Genomic DNA, 12,265 nt, shown 5'->3' with positions numbered 1-12,265 from the left:
GACAGAATCCGGCGCCGCAACCGGGACTAGAACCTGGTGTGCTGGCACTGCTAGGTGGAGGATTAGCGTATTGAGCCGTGGCGCCGGCCCCAAATATGATTTTATTATCATTTGTTTCCTTGAGAAAACAAGGAATATGATTTTATTATCATTTGTTTCCTTGAGAAAAGCGTCAGAGACACGGAGGGCGGGGGGAGGGAAAGAGAGAGAGCAAGAAAGAGAAAGATAGCCTAATTGCTGTCAGTTCCCAAATGTCAACAAAGGACTGAAGCCAGGTGCAAGAAATGCAGTTCACAAGTGCCATGCGGATGTTATGATCTTGAACCAACATGCTGCTTCCTGGGGTCTGCAATAGGAAAACTGAGAAATCTAAACTAGGTACTCCTGTGTGGGAAATGAGCATCCTATCCAATCCCTTAAATATGAGGTCAAATGCCTGTCCCTTAATGTATGCTTATATGTTAGAGTTAATGTTTGTGATATAATAGAATATTCAAGAAATTGCCATTTTGCCAGTAAATGCTGTGCAATCATTTCAAAATAAACTCTTGCAATTTAGAAAAAATAAACTAACTATGGAAATATTATAGCAAGCTTTTATATCATGATTTGAAGCATTCATCAAATCAGTTAAAGGAGAAACATTATTTATTCTTTAATTAAAAGGAACACATTTCATTATGTCAGCAAAGTTTTAAGCAAAAGGCATGTGAATAGAACATATTTGGCAGCAAATAGCAAACATTATTAATGAGAGCTTATCCAGAACAAATTTATATCAATGAAAGCTTGAAATAAAGGGGGGGGAGAAATCTGGGGTTCTGCCTCACCAAAATCCAAGCTGTCTTCATGATGCATGCTCATGTCACTATTAACAGAATATTTGTATTATGAATTTGGTTTAAACATTTCAAAATAAAAAAACAATACGGATGTTCAAAGAGAAGTGTTCCCTCTTTAACAAGAATTGAAATATTCTGAATACACTTAGATTTCACAATTATTTGAAGTAAGAATAATGTAAAGAAAGTACCCAGTTCTGTAACAAAATAACTATATTGTTTTGCATTATCATGAAAAACATTAGCCTGATAAATACCTGTAGTTGTTTCCTGCATATATGAAATATATATTATATATGTTTGTCAGCTTCCTTTCTAATGAACAAAGTAAGTAAAGAAAAAATTTAAGAAGAATTTTGATTAGGAATTAATATGTATCATGTGAATTATTTAGATGTTTAGAAAAATCCTCAAGGAAAATATTATTATTATAACTGCAAAAGTATAAAACTTCTGTGTGATGTTATAGTTATGTCTGCATAACTTTGTACATGAGTTAAAAAAGACAACCTCAATGATAAGTGAATATAAGGAAATTAGGCTGCTGAGAGATGTTAGAAAGTGAACATATCTAACATCTGGTTCACTTAGTTGAAAGGAATAACCTGAATGATATGTTTACATTATTTTCTGAAATCAAACTCCTCACTATAGAGCTGACAAGAATAAAATTGAAAAAAAATAAGGACCTCTATAATTGTAGGAAACCAGAATAAACAAGTTAAAATCAGTGCTAGAATATGTAATGCTTGTTGGTACTCCTTTGTGAACTTTCCCCACCTTTTTTGCTACATTTGCTATAGTGCTTTATATTCTAGTTTAAGGGATAGCAGAGATCCTCATTTATATTATTTTAAATCTTATTTGAGAGGTCACATTATTCAGAAAAATCTTGCTAGGGACCCAATTTCCTGGATGAAAATCCTAGCTCTTGTCATACGTAGTATGCATGCCTTAGACAAGTTTGTATACGACTTTGTGTCTCGCTTTTCTTTGCTGTATAATAAGGATAATCCAAGTAGCTATAGCACAGTTAAGATTTTTTTTTTATTTTATTTATTTGAAAGACAGAGTTACAGAGAGAAATAGAGATAGAGAGAGAAGTCTTCCATCCGCTGGTTCACTCCCCAGATGGTTACAATGGCCAGAGCTGCGCCAATCCGAAGCCAGGAGCCAGGAGCTTCTTCTGGGTCTCCCACATGGGTGCAGGGGCCGAAGGACTTGAGCCATCCCCCACTTCTATCCCAGGCCACAGCAGAGAGCCTGGAATGGAAGCAGAGCAGCCAGGACCAGAACTAGCACCGCACCCATATGGGATGCCAGTGCTTCAGGCCAAGGCGTTAACCTGCTGTGCTGCAGTGCCAGCCCCAGTGCAGTTAAGTTTTTAGAAATAACAAAGTTTCTGCAGATATTGTAAAGATGGGTTATCTATTATTTTTCCTTTGTGATGCATGGTTACAATTTGTACTTACATAGAGTTGTAATGGCAGTCTCTTTTGCCCACCTGTTGGCCTTGTGTGTATCCCTGCACTAGTCATCTTCCAACATAGAACTTATGTCATGGAGTCTTAGATACTTGGCTCCACAAACCTCTCATCCTGTGGTGATGAGGACTGCACTGGCTAAGGGCCTGGCCTGGTTTCCTTCAACAAAGTAGTTCAGGGCAAGGCAGTTGACCTGGTGCAAATGGTGCTGTTTGAAGGGGTCTTTGACTGAGTATTGATGAATAAAAGAGGAACATTCCAGAAATATAGAACAGAGTGAACAGAAGGACAACTGAACTGCTAAGGTAGGTCTGCATTGGGAACAATGAATAATTCAGCTTAATTTTCATTTGAGCTTCATAAATAATACACATATGGAAAAATTCTAATATGTTTTGTTGTAGTAAAACTATTTTTATAAGTTCTACTTAACTATTGATTTTTTTTGCTTTGTTATTATTGTTTCTGCTTTGTTTTTATTGCTGTCTTCCCTCACAGCAGGACAGAAAGATATGTGTAGCAAACATACATATGTTTGGAGAGGTAGGGACCTCAACGAAAAAAATTTTAAAAATTTTAATGTAATATTATATTGAGATTCTAAATCTGTATAGCTATCACTAACTTAAAAAATGAGATACAGCAGATGTATTTCTATATGATAATGAACAAGGAGTGCTTACTTCGTTTGAAATCTAACTTGAGTTCTCAGAGAGTTACTGTCTACTTCTAGGCCACTATTTTATTTATTAAGACTAATTCCCATTATCACACACTGATCATGAAATAAACAGTATTTTTTACATTTTGTAAATGATGCATAATGCATACTGTAAGGATGCAATTTTAGATTATGACTAAAAGTCTGTCAAATAAAATCTATTTTTATTTTTCATTAAACAGAATAATTTTATATCAAGAATTCACTTTGGCAGAATATATAGCCTTAAACTATTTCATGTAAAACAATACCATAAGTAAAACTTTCAAAAAATAATAGTTGTGGAATATTATAAAATACTCAAGTGATAAACTCAAAATCCATATATTTAATAATTAAGTTAATACTTTTTAAAATCTGCATACACACTAAAAATGATTAATCACACTCATATTAATCATTGTTGTACAAAAAATAATATCCAAACTCAATTTCACTCTGTTTATAAAATAATAAATTAGGCTCTTTCATGTCAAAATATGAGATGTATTCAAAGAACCATGTAAAAGTTCATTTAAAGCCTTACATATTTAAATTGTTCAAACATATGAAATGTAAAAGCAATTAAATTCAGTATTTAATGAATAATTTTAGAAAAAAGCACAACAAAATGTTATTGTAAAGCACTATGAATAAGCAAGAAAGCTGTACAGAGAAGGTAAAAGTAATCGTCCAAAACCTCAAAGTAAGAATGTAACTGACAGACTAATGAATATGAAGACCATGAAATGTTTAGATTGTTATCACATAACAGCATAGAGAAAACAAGAAATTAATAACAAAATAAGAAAAATCAAGAAAATTGAGACATTTAAAAGTTGTTTGGAGGTGGTAAGGAAAGAAACATCTAAAAACGTCCATGCAAAGCTTAGCAAAAGTGATTTATTTTTAAAAATTGGTAAACTAATAATCAATAAACACCTGGGAACAGGCATTGTAACCCAGCGGGTTAGGTCACTTGGGATACTGCATCCTGGAATGCTGTGCTGCCAGTACAGCTCCCTGCTAATGTCCTGGGAACCAGGAGAAGGTGAGTTACTGCCACACACACAGGAGATGCAGACACAGACTCCTGGCTGGCCCAGGCCCAGCTGTTGGAGCTTTTTGAGCAGTGAACCAGGGTAGAAGTCCCTTTCTCTTTCTCTCTCTCCTTTCTCACACTATGGCTTTCAAATAAATCGTTTTTTAAAAAGTAATGAGAAATTACCTATGGGAACACATGTATTATTATTTTTAAGTTAAAAATAATACACTAAATTGCATGGTAATGACATGTAAATATTAGATTAATGTGATAATTTCTATTTTTCCTACTTTAACTATTAAGATACATATTTGTTTTACAATAAACTTGTATCAAATGGGTCAGGGAAATATATATATATATTAAAGTAGAAAATAAAACTAAAGGAAAAATTTAAAGCTATAAAAGTTCTAACAGGAGCAGGCATTTGGTGTAACAGTTAAGGTGCCACTGGGGACACCTGCTCGCATATCTGGAGTGCCAGGGCTTGAATCCTGGCTCTGCTCCCAATTCTAGCTTCCTGCTAATGAGCACCCTGGAGTAGATGGTGGCTCAAGTAGTTGGGTTCCTGTCACCCCCATAGGAGACCTGGATTGTGTTCCTGGTTTCTCCTGGTTTTGGCCTGGCACAGCACCAGCTATTATGAGCATCTAGAGTTAACTAGAAGATGAGAGAAGTTGGGCTTTCTCTCTCTCACTCTCTCTCTTCCTGTCTTTCAAAATAAATAAATAAATTTATAAATAAATAAAGTTCTAACAATGCCATTGGAACTATATTAAAACAATAAACAACAGCCTGCCTGTTGCACTTCCTGTCCTTGAGTTTTATATCCTTATCTATGTTTATTTACCACACCCTGCCAAGTACTTTTGATTCTTATTATCCTCCTGTGGGAGTTTCTATAATGACTTTCCAGTGTTTCTTGAATCAAGTTTAAACTTCTTCCCATTTCATTAGATTGCATTTAACCTGTATTCCCAGAGCTTGGTTTTTCTTACCTCCCTCTTGAATCAGAACAGCATTATAATATAATGTCCTCAAAACACTCTTTGATGATTTTGTCCTCTGCACTTCCTCTTCCATGGAATCAGATTCATTCTTGGTCCTTCCTAATAAAGAAATAGGACAAATAAAGGGACTATCAAATTCTACTTCATTGGGGTATTTTACCTCCTTGATATACCCCAGCTTTCACTACTATATTTTATAATTTTCACTACTCTATTTTATACTTCTTTAGTTATCACGTTATACTTGTTTATGTATCTATTATTTATTTGATAGGCAGAGACACAGTGACTGATAGAAAAACAGAGTTCCTTTCTGCTGGCTCACTTCCAAAATGTCCACAATGGCTGGGACTGACACAGGGAGCTGGGAATCAAATCATTGCTTCCCATGTGGATGGTAGGAAAATAATTTCTTGAGAATCACTGCTGCTTTTGATGCAGGAAGTTGGAGTTAGGAGCCAGAGGTGTGAATTGAACTCAGTCTCTCTCATATGATTTGTGGATGTCCTAATCAGATCCCTAACCATTGTGGCAAATGCCTACCACACTTGCTTAATAATTATTGATTGTAGTTTTTTTTTTCCATGTTGTGTGCAAGAGTATAAGCATTATCTTATGCATATGTAGGTGCTGGATTTTCAAATTAAAATCTTGCATTTCTACATTTATATATACTACCCATGTGTATATAAACTCATTTTGAATTCGCCAGTGTTGTAGATTTTACTGTGTGTTGAAACAAGTTATGAAGTAGTAAATACCCATATCTAAAAATGTGACTTTATTTAGAAAAAGTATATTTACAAATGCAATCAATTAGGAAGATATTCCTGGAGTGGGGTTTGATCTGACATGGCGATAAGCCTTATAATAAGACAAAAACACTGTAAGAAATCAGGCACAAAGGAGGAAGACAGCCACAGAAGGGGATGACAGCCACAGCATGCCAGGCAGATACTGAAATGAAGCGTCTGCAAGCCAAGGAATGCCACTCCCTGCTGGCCATCCCGGAGCCTAGGAGAAGCACAGGATGCTTGCTTTCTATCTTCAGAGGGAGTGTGGCTTGCTGACAACTCAGTGTCAGAGTTCTATCCTCCAAAATTCTTGACAGAATACATTCCTTTTGTTTTAAGCCAACCAGTTTTATGATATTTTGTGACATCAGCCCTATGAAATGAATATTGATGGAGTAGAAAAGAACAATGAAAATACATTTATTCTACCTGAAATCATCAGGAAAGGTAATGTTTAATTTAATGAGACCAATGTACCCATGTATAACTTCCTTTATCATTTGAAATAGTACAAATGAATAATAATTATTACTTACATCCATGTAGCTCTTAGTAGTTTACAAAGTACTTTCAATTACAATTCATATTTCATGGGATGCTGAGTATTCACGGTATGTCATATAAAGCGCATATTATAATATCATTTAGAAATGTGAGAAGTGTTATGAACTTCTAATAACCAATCACTGATAATGTACTCAGGTCACTTTTTTTCCCCTGAAACTCATACAGTTTCTAAGTAGAAGATTCAGCATACATATTCTGATTGCGGATTCCAAGCAGGTTGTTCCACCTACCAGGTCTTGAAGTTTAATATTTGCTGAGCACAAATTGCATCTCTTTGATTCTTACCTGTAACTGAAACTGGGGGTGAAGGGGTTGGGGAAATGGTATATTTTCTTAACTATATTTAAGAAGGTCTGTATATTTGGAGACATTTTTCTTAATAAAATGTTTGGCATCATGTTTTTAGATAGTCCATCTATTTTTCCTGTAGAACTTACAAGGTGAATTCCAGTCCTATGGTCCTAGAATTCTCATGTCACCTTTCAAATTGCATGTTCATGTATCTCCTTTTACATTTACCCTACATGTAATCCACTTTCCTCTCTAAACAGTGACACAGTTTTCTAGCTTTAATGGTTGGTAGTACCAAATGTCATCCCAAAATTTCAGGACTCAGTAACAGCAAATAGTAAGATGGGCTGGATGCCATAGTATCTTGATCTTTGCCACTGCGAATGATATTCATGCAAGGAAATTCTCTGCTTCTCTCAACTACAGCTTCTTGAATCTGTTAATTAGCAAGGCAAGGGTGTTAAGAAGGGTGGCATTCTAATGAATATTCATGTAACACTTAAAACTTAAATACACAATTTTCCATTTTCACCATAAATTATAATTATTTCCCTTGATAAACTTTTGATTTATTATCTAGAAAACTTTATTTATTTAATGAAAAGTACAAATCTAAAGAAACTCTGCATTGCAGAAGAAGTGAGGAAGGAGGAGATGAGTCATGGGCTTTACCGTTTTCACTTCCTGTTGTTAGAACATCCTTTATCCAGGCCAGTAACTCATATCTTAAACTTCCAAAATAGGGTGTTTTAGGGCACTTCTGTAGCTTCGTAAGATTAATAGGGCAAAGTTTCAGATGGATAAAAAATGCTATTATAGAGTGGATTTGTGAATGAGATACCTATTGACTGAATACACAAGTAACTATGTGTCAGATCATTAAATAACAGAAGAGTTACGTCATTTATATTTTGATCAAGAGCCTATTACATATTCCAATTGGAAACTCAATATTATCATTTGAAATTATATTTCATATAAACTGACATTTAAAAATAGAATCTTGGATCCCCGTTTATTGACATATTGATGTTATTAAAACATAAAAATAAGATAGGTTGAAGTTATTTTTCTCCTAGTAGGAAAGACAGATTCAACTTCTCCATGACTGAAAATTGAATGTTCATTAAGACAAAGCACTGTAAGGTCTGTCAGTAGAGGTCCCAGAATGAAGTTTCCTTAATTTAATTCCTTGATCTCTCATTTATTAGCTATTTGATGTTGGAAAATAACTTGATATCTCTGTGCTTCAGTTCCTTATTTGTGAAATAGAAATATGATCAATTGCTGTCTAATAGTTATTTGTGATGGTTAATGAACTTAATATATTTAAAGAATTCAGGATATGAGTATCACCTGGCAAATTATTAAGCTGTGTAATTATGAACTATTATGGAAATACACTCAAGAGTCTATCAAAATAACATTATTGGGCTGAGTGTCAGAAAGGGAAATTATAATGAGAAAAAAACAACCAAAACAAACACTAGAATCAGCAACCTGCTTGGTAGCCCTCTTGATTTGTGTGCAAACAGATGTACAGTCATCTGTCACTCATTGACTTTTAGAAGATGAACAGATGTCCATTTCTTTCAGGAGGGATGCTAAATTTCCATACTCTTCTGGCATGGTCAACCACATTATAAATGATTTTGACACATTCCGATTCATCTGCTTTCAACCTGCTTTTGATTTTGTTAAGTAATTAGAAGTTTGGAATTCCCTATATTTGGGGAATCTGTAAATTTCTATAAATTTCCTTTTAAGTGACTAAATAAAAGTGATTCAATATTTAAAAAGGGTTCATGATAAATTCTAAATTAAATATCAAAGGATGCGGGGCCAGTGCCATGGCACACGTGGTTAATCCTCCGCCTGTGGTGCCAGAATCCCATATGGGCGCTGGGTTCTGGTCCTGGTTGCTCCTCTTCCAGTCCAGCTCTCTGCTGTGGCCCTGGAGTGCAGTGGAGGATGGCCCAAGTGCTTGGGCCCTGTACCTGCATGGGAGACCAGGAAGAAGCACCTGCTTCCTGGCTTCAGATTGGTGCAGCTCCAGACGTGGTGGCCATCTGGGGCGTGAGCCAAAGAAAGGAAGACCTTTCTCTCTGTCTCTCTCACTGTCTGTAACTCCACCTGTCAAATAAATAAATTTAAAAAAAAATCAAAGGATGTACTATGTGCAAATATATAGTGCATTCAAGCATATGTTCTATTCAAATTGCCAAATTATTAGAAATAAAGTGTATGTATTTATCAAAATTTAAAGCATGTAATATTTGTCATCCTAAAATTTGTGGATGAAACAGTTTTTTTGCAATAAAATGGATGCAACTGGAAACCATGATACTTAGTGAAACAAACCAGTTCCCCAGAGACAAATACCTAAGTTTTCCCTGGTATGTGGTAACTAATAGAGTATCTAAAATGTATCTATGGTAGTGAAAATGACATTTTGAGATTCAATGATTGTTTATAGTCCTTGTCTCTACTGTTGAGGAATAGTGTGTGTTTTCCCTTCATACTATTTGTTGAACACTTTAGTTACTGTAGTGTTAATTTTATGAGTATAAAGTGAACCAAAAATACATTTTTGTAAAAATTAAGGATGGGAATAGGAAAGAGAGGAGGAAGAAGTATGGGATCCTGGGTGGCAGGGAGGGTTTCTGGACAGTACCACTATGTTCCTAAATCTGTATACATGAAATTCATGAGATTTGTATAACTTCAATAAAATTAAAATAAATGAGTAATACAAGAAGGAAACATAGGAGCCAGTGCTGCGGCTCAGTGGGTTAATGCCCTGGCCTGAAACCCTGGCATCCCTTATGGGCACCAGTTCGAGACCTGGCAGCTCCACTTCCAATCAAGCTCTCTGCTATGAAATGGGAAAGCAACAGAAGATGGCCCAGGTCCTTGGGCCCCTGCACCCATGTGGGAGACCGGAAGAAGCTCCTGGCTCCTGGCTTCAGATCGGCACAGCTCTAGCTGTTGCGGCCAATTGGGGAGTGAACCATCAGATGGAAGACCTCTCTCTCTCTCTGCCTCTCCTCTCTCTGTATAACTCTGACTTTTGAATAAATAAATAGTTCTTTAAAAAAAGAAGGAAACATAAATCCCCTTCAAGATATCTGTTGACTAAAACATTCTAGAATAACTCGTTATAAAATAATCACATATATTCCATTTTATGCATCAAAATTTGGCATAATTCATAAATTTATGTAGTTTTGGTTTGCACTGATTCTATTTAATAATATATGCTTCCAAGTAATATAATATATCAATATAATAGGTCATCTTACAGATAATTTTCTGTTAGACTTTTTGGAAGTAAAATGTTAATTACATAAAGTTGTCCATTCCACATATATATATATATATATATGCTTTAAAACATTATATTGTAATCTTTACAAATATTCAGTGGTATGTATTCATCTAAAATGAAAGAAGTAAAAATGAATAAATAAAGTTAATATAATTTAGAAAAGATGTAGTAAAGTACCATGGAGTGAAATTCATCAGTAAGAAGAACAAAAACATATCCACAGTGGCTTCTTAGAATTGTCATAGATAAATAATGTAAATAAATGTGAATAATATAAAGATAATTCAAATAGTGCTAACATTTGAGTGCTCAAAGTATGGAGATTTCTTTCTTATAATAATGTTAAACTATAGATAATTTGAAGCAAATAAATCTTATTCACTGAATGCCAGACTCTTCAAAAAATACAAATAACAGTTTCAAATCATCATACACTCTTAAAAACTTGACACTGTTTCCAAATAAGATTTAGGCATTTCTAGATTTCTTTCTATATTACCTATTTTGGACTTATTTTTTAGCTTTGTATTATACAGGTGAACGTCTATTTTTCAACACATATTGTAGCCTTCTAAAAATCACACTATTTAATTTATTAGTCTGACCTACTACAGATGTTAAAGCAGTAGTTGAAAATTAAAAGAAAAAAAGTTGAAACTGAAGCTGACAATTTTAACTAAGGATAACAAACCTAGAGGGAAAAAATTAAATCAGGCTTGAATCTGTGGTGATGAAATGCAAATCTGAAATTGCCTTTTGGTCTCTAAAGAGAGGAAATCCAGGTAAGGGTGATGAGAGAAAAAATAAAATTACTGCCTAGCAAGGCAGAGCAACTAAATCAACTCAGGTGTCTCGGGAAGTGTCACAGAAAATCTGCCCTCATATTTAGATGGTCAAGAGGCAAAACCATGCTTTATTTTAAAAATTTTAGGCTTCAAAGTTTTGTGATGTTGTAACAGATTTTTTTTGAAAGTTTACAGGTTTAATAAGGAATACATTATATTAATAATTTCTGTTCAATGTTCCTTCCTTGTCTCTATCCCACTAATATTCATGTTTCAGTCCAATGCCTTTAATTCACTTCAGAGTCTCTGTCCCTTTGATACATCAATGACTTCATGTTTATACACATAACTATCAGTACATCCAAGACTTTTTGTAAGTCACTCCAAGACATTCCATGGTTATAGTGTCATTCTAATGCTACTTTAACCATAAATTAACCTAGGACATCCCACAATTCAATTAAAGACTGAGATAACAGTCTCTGAAGTTATAGAAAAAAACAGAATGCTTTTAGATGAGTAGTAAGTGTTAATTTATAGCTATAAATAACTTCTTTTTAAATAAATCTTTTTTTTTTTGACAGGTAGTGTTATAGACAGTGAGAGAGAGAGAGACAGAGAGAAAGGTCTTCCTTCCTTTGGTTCACTCCCCAAATGGCCACTACGGCTGGCGCTGTGCCAATAGGTAGTCAGGAGCCAGGTGCCTCCTCCTGGTCTCCCATGCGGGTGCAGGGACCCAAGGGCTTGGGCCATTCTCCACTGCCTTCCTGGGCCACAGTAGAGAGCTGGACTGGAAGAGGAACAATTGGAACTAGAACTCGCCACCCATATGGGATGCTGGTGCCTCAGGCAGAGGATTGACCAAGTGAGCCACGGCTCTGGCCTAGCTATAAGTAACTTGAATGTAATCAGAACTGAAACTGAAAGAGGAACACGATTACTAGAAGGCCTTGAGGAAGATGATATTATGAAAATTTGCAGTATCTATGTTTACTCATGTTTTTGTGTCCAGGTTTAAAAGTACATGGAATTCAAAGTATATAACCCAAGCCAATGTATCAGTATTTGCTCATTTTGTTCTCTACTTCTATGCATTATCCAGAAAAATAGCATTAAAAATCATTAACTTGTGATGGGCTCTGTGCTGTAGTAGGTTAAGCATTTGCCTGCAGCACAAGCATTCCATATGGGTACTGGTTCGAGTTTTAGATGTGCCTTTTCCTATCTAGCTTACTGCCTATGGCCTGGGAAAGCAGTGGAAAATGGCCCAAGTGCTTGAGCCCCTGCACCCATGTGGGAGACCCCAAAGAAGCTCCTGGCTCCTAGTTTTGGATTGGCCCAGCTCTGGCTGTTGTGGCCATATTGGGAATGAACCAGTGGGTGGAAGAAATCTGTCTCTCTCTGCCTCTCCTCTCTCTC

General features: G+C 35.4%; 1 protein-coding gene across 1 annotated transcript in view; it reads left to right on the top strand.

Annotated features, from left to right (window-relative positions):
- Positions 1-12,265, top strand: part of CDH18 (cadherin 18) — a 974,018-nt gene that overhangs the window by 285,837 nt on the left and 675,916 nt on the right. The gene's annotated exons all lie outside the window — the stretch shown is intronic.

This window comes from Oryctolagus cuniculus, chromosome 14 (genome assembly GCF_051225735.1).
Source record: "Oryctolagus cuniculus isolate XC-2025 breed Fujian yellow rabbit chromosome 14, ASM5122573v1, whole genome shotgun sequence".
Lineage (NCBI taxonomy): Eukaryota > Metazoa > Chordata > Mammalia > Lagomorpha > Leporidae > Oryctolagus > Oryctolagus cuniculus.
This window is presented reverse-complemented; position numbering and strand designations above follow the sequence as displayed.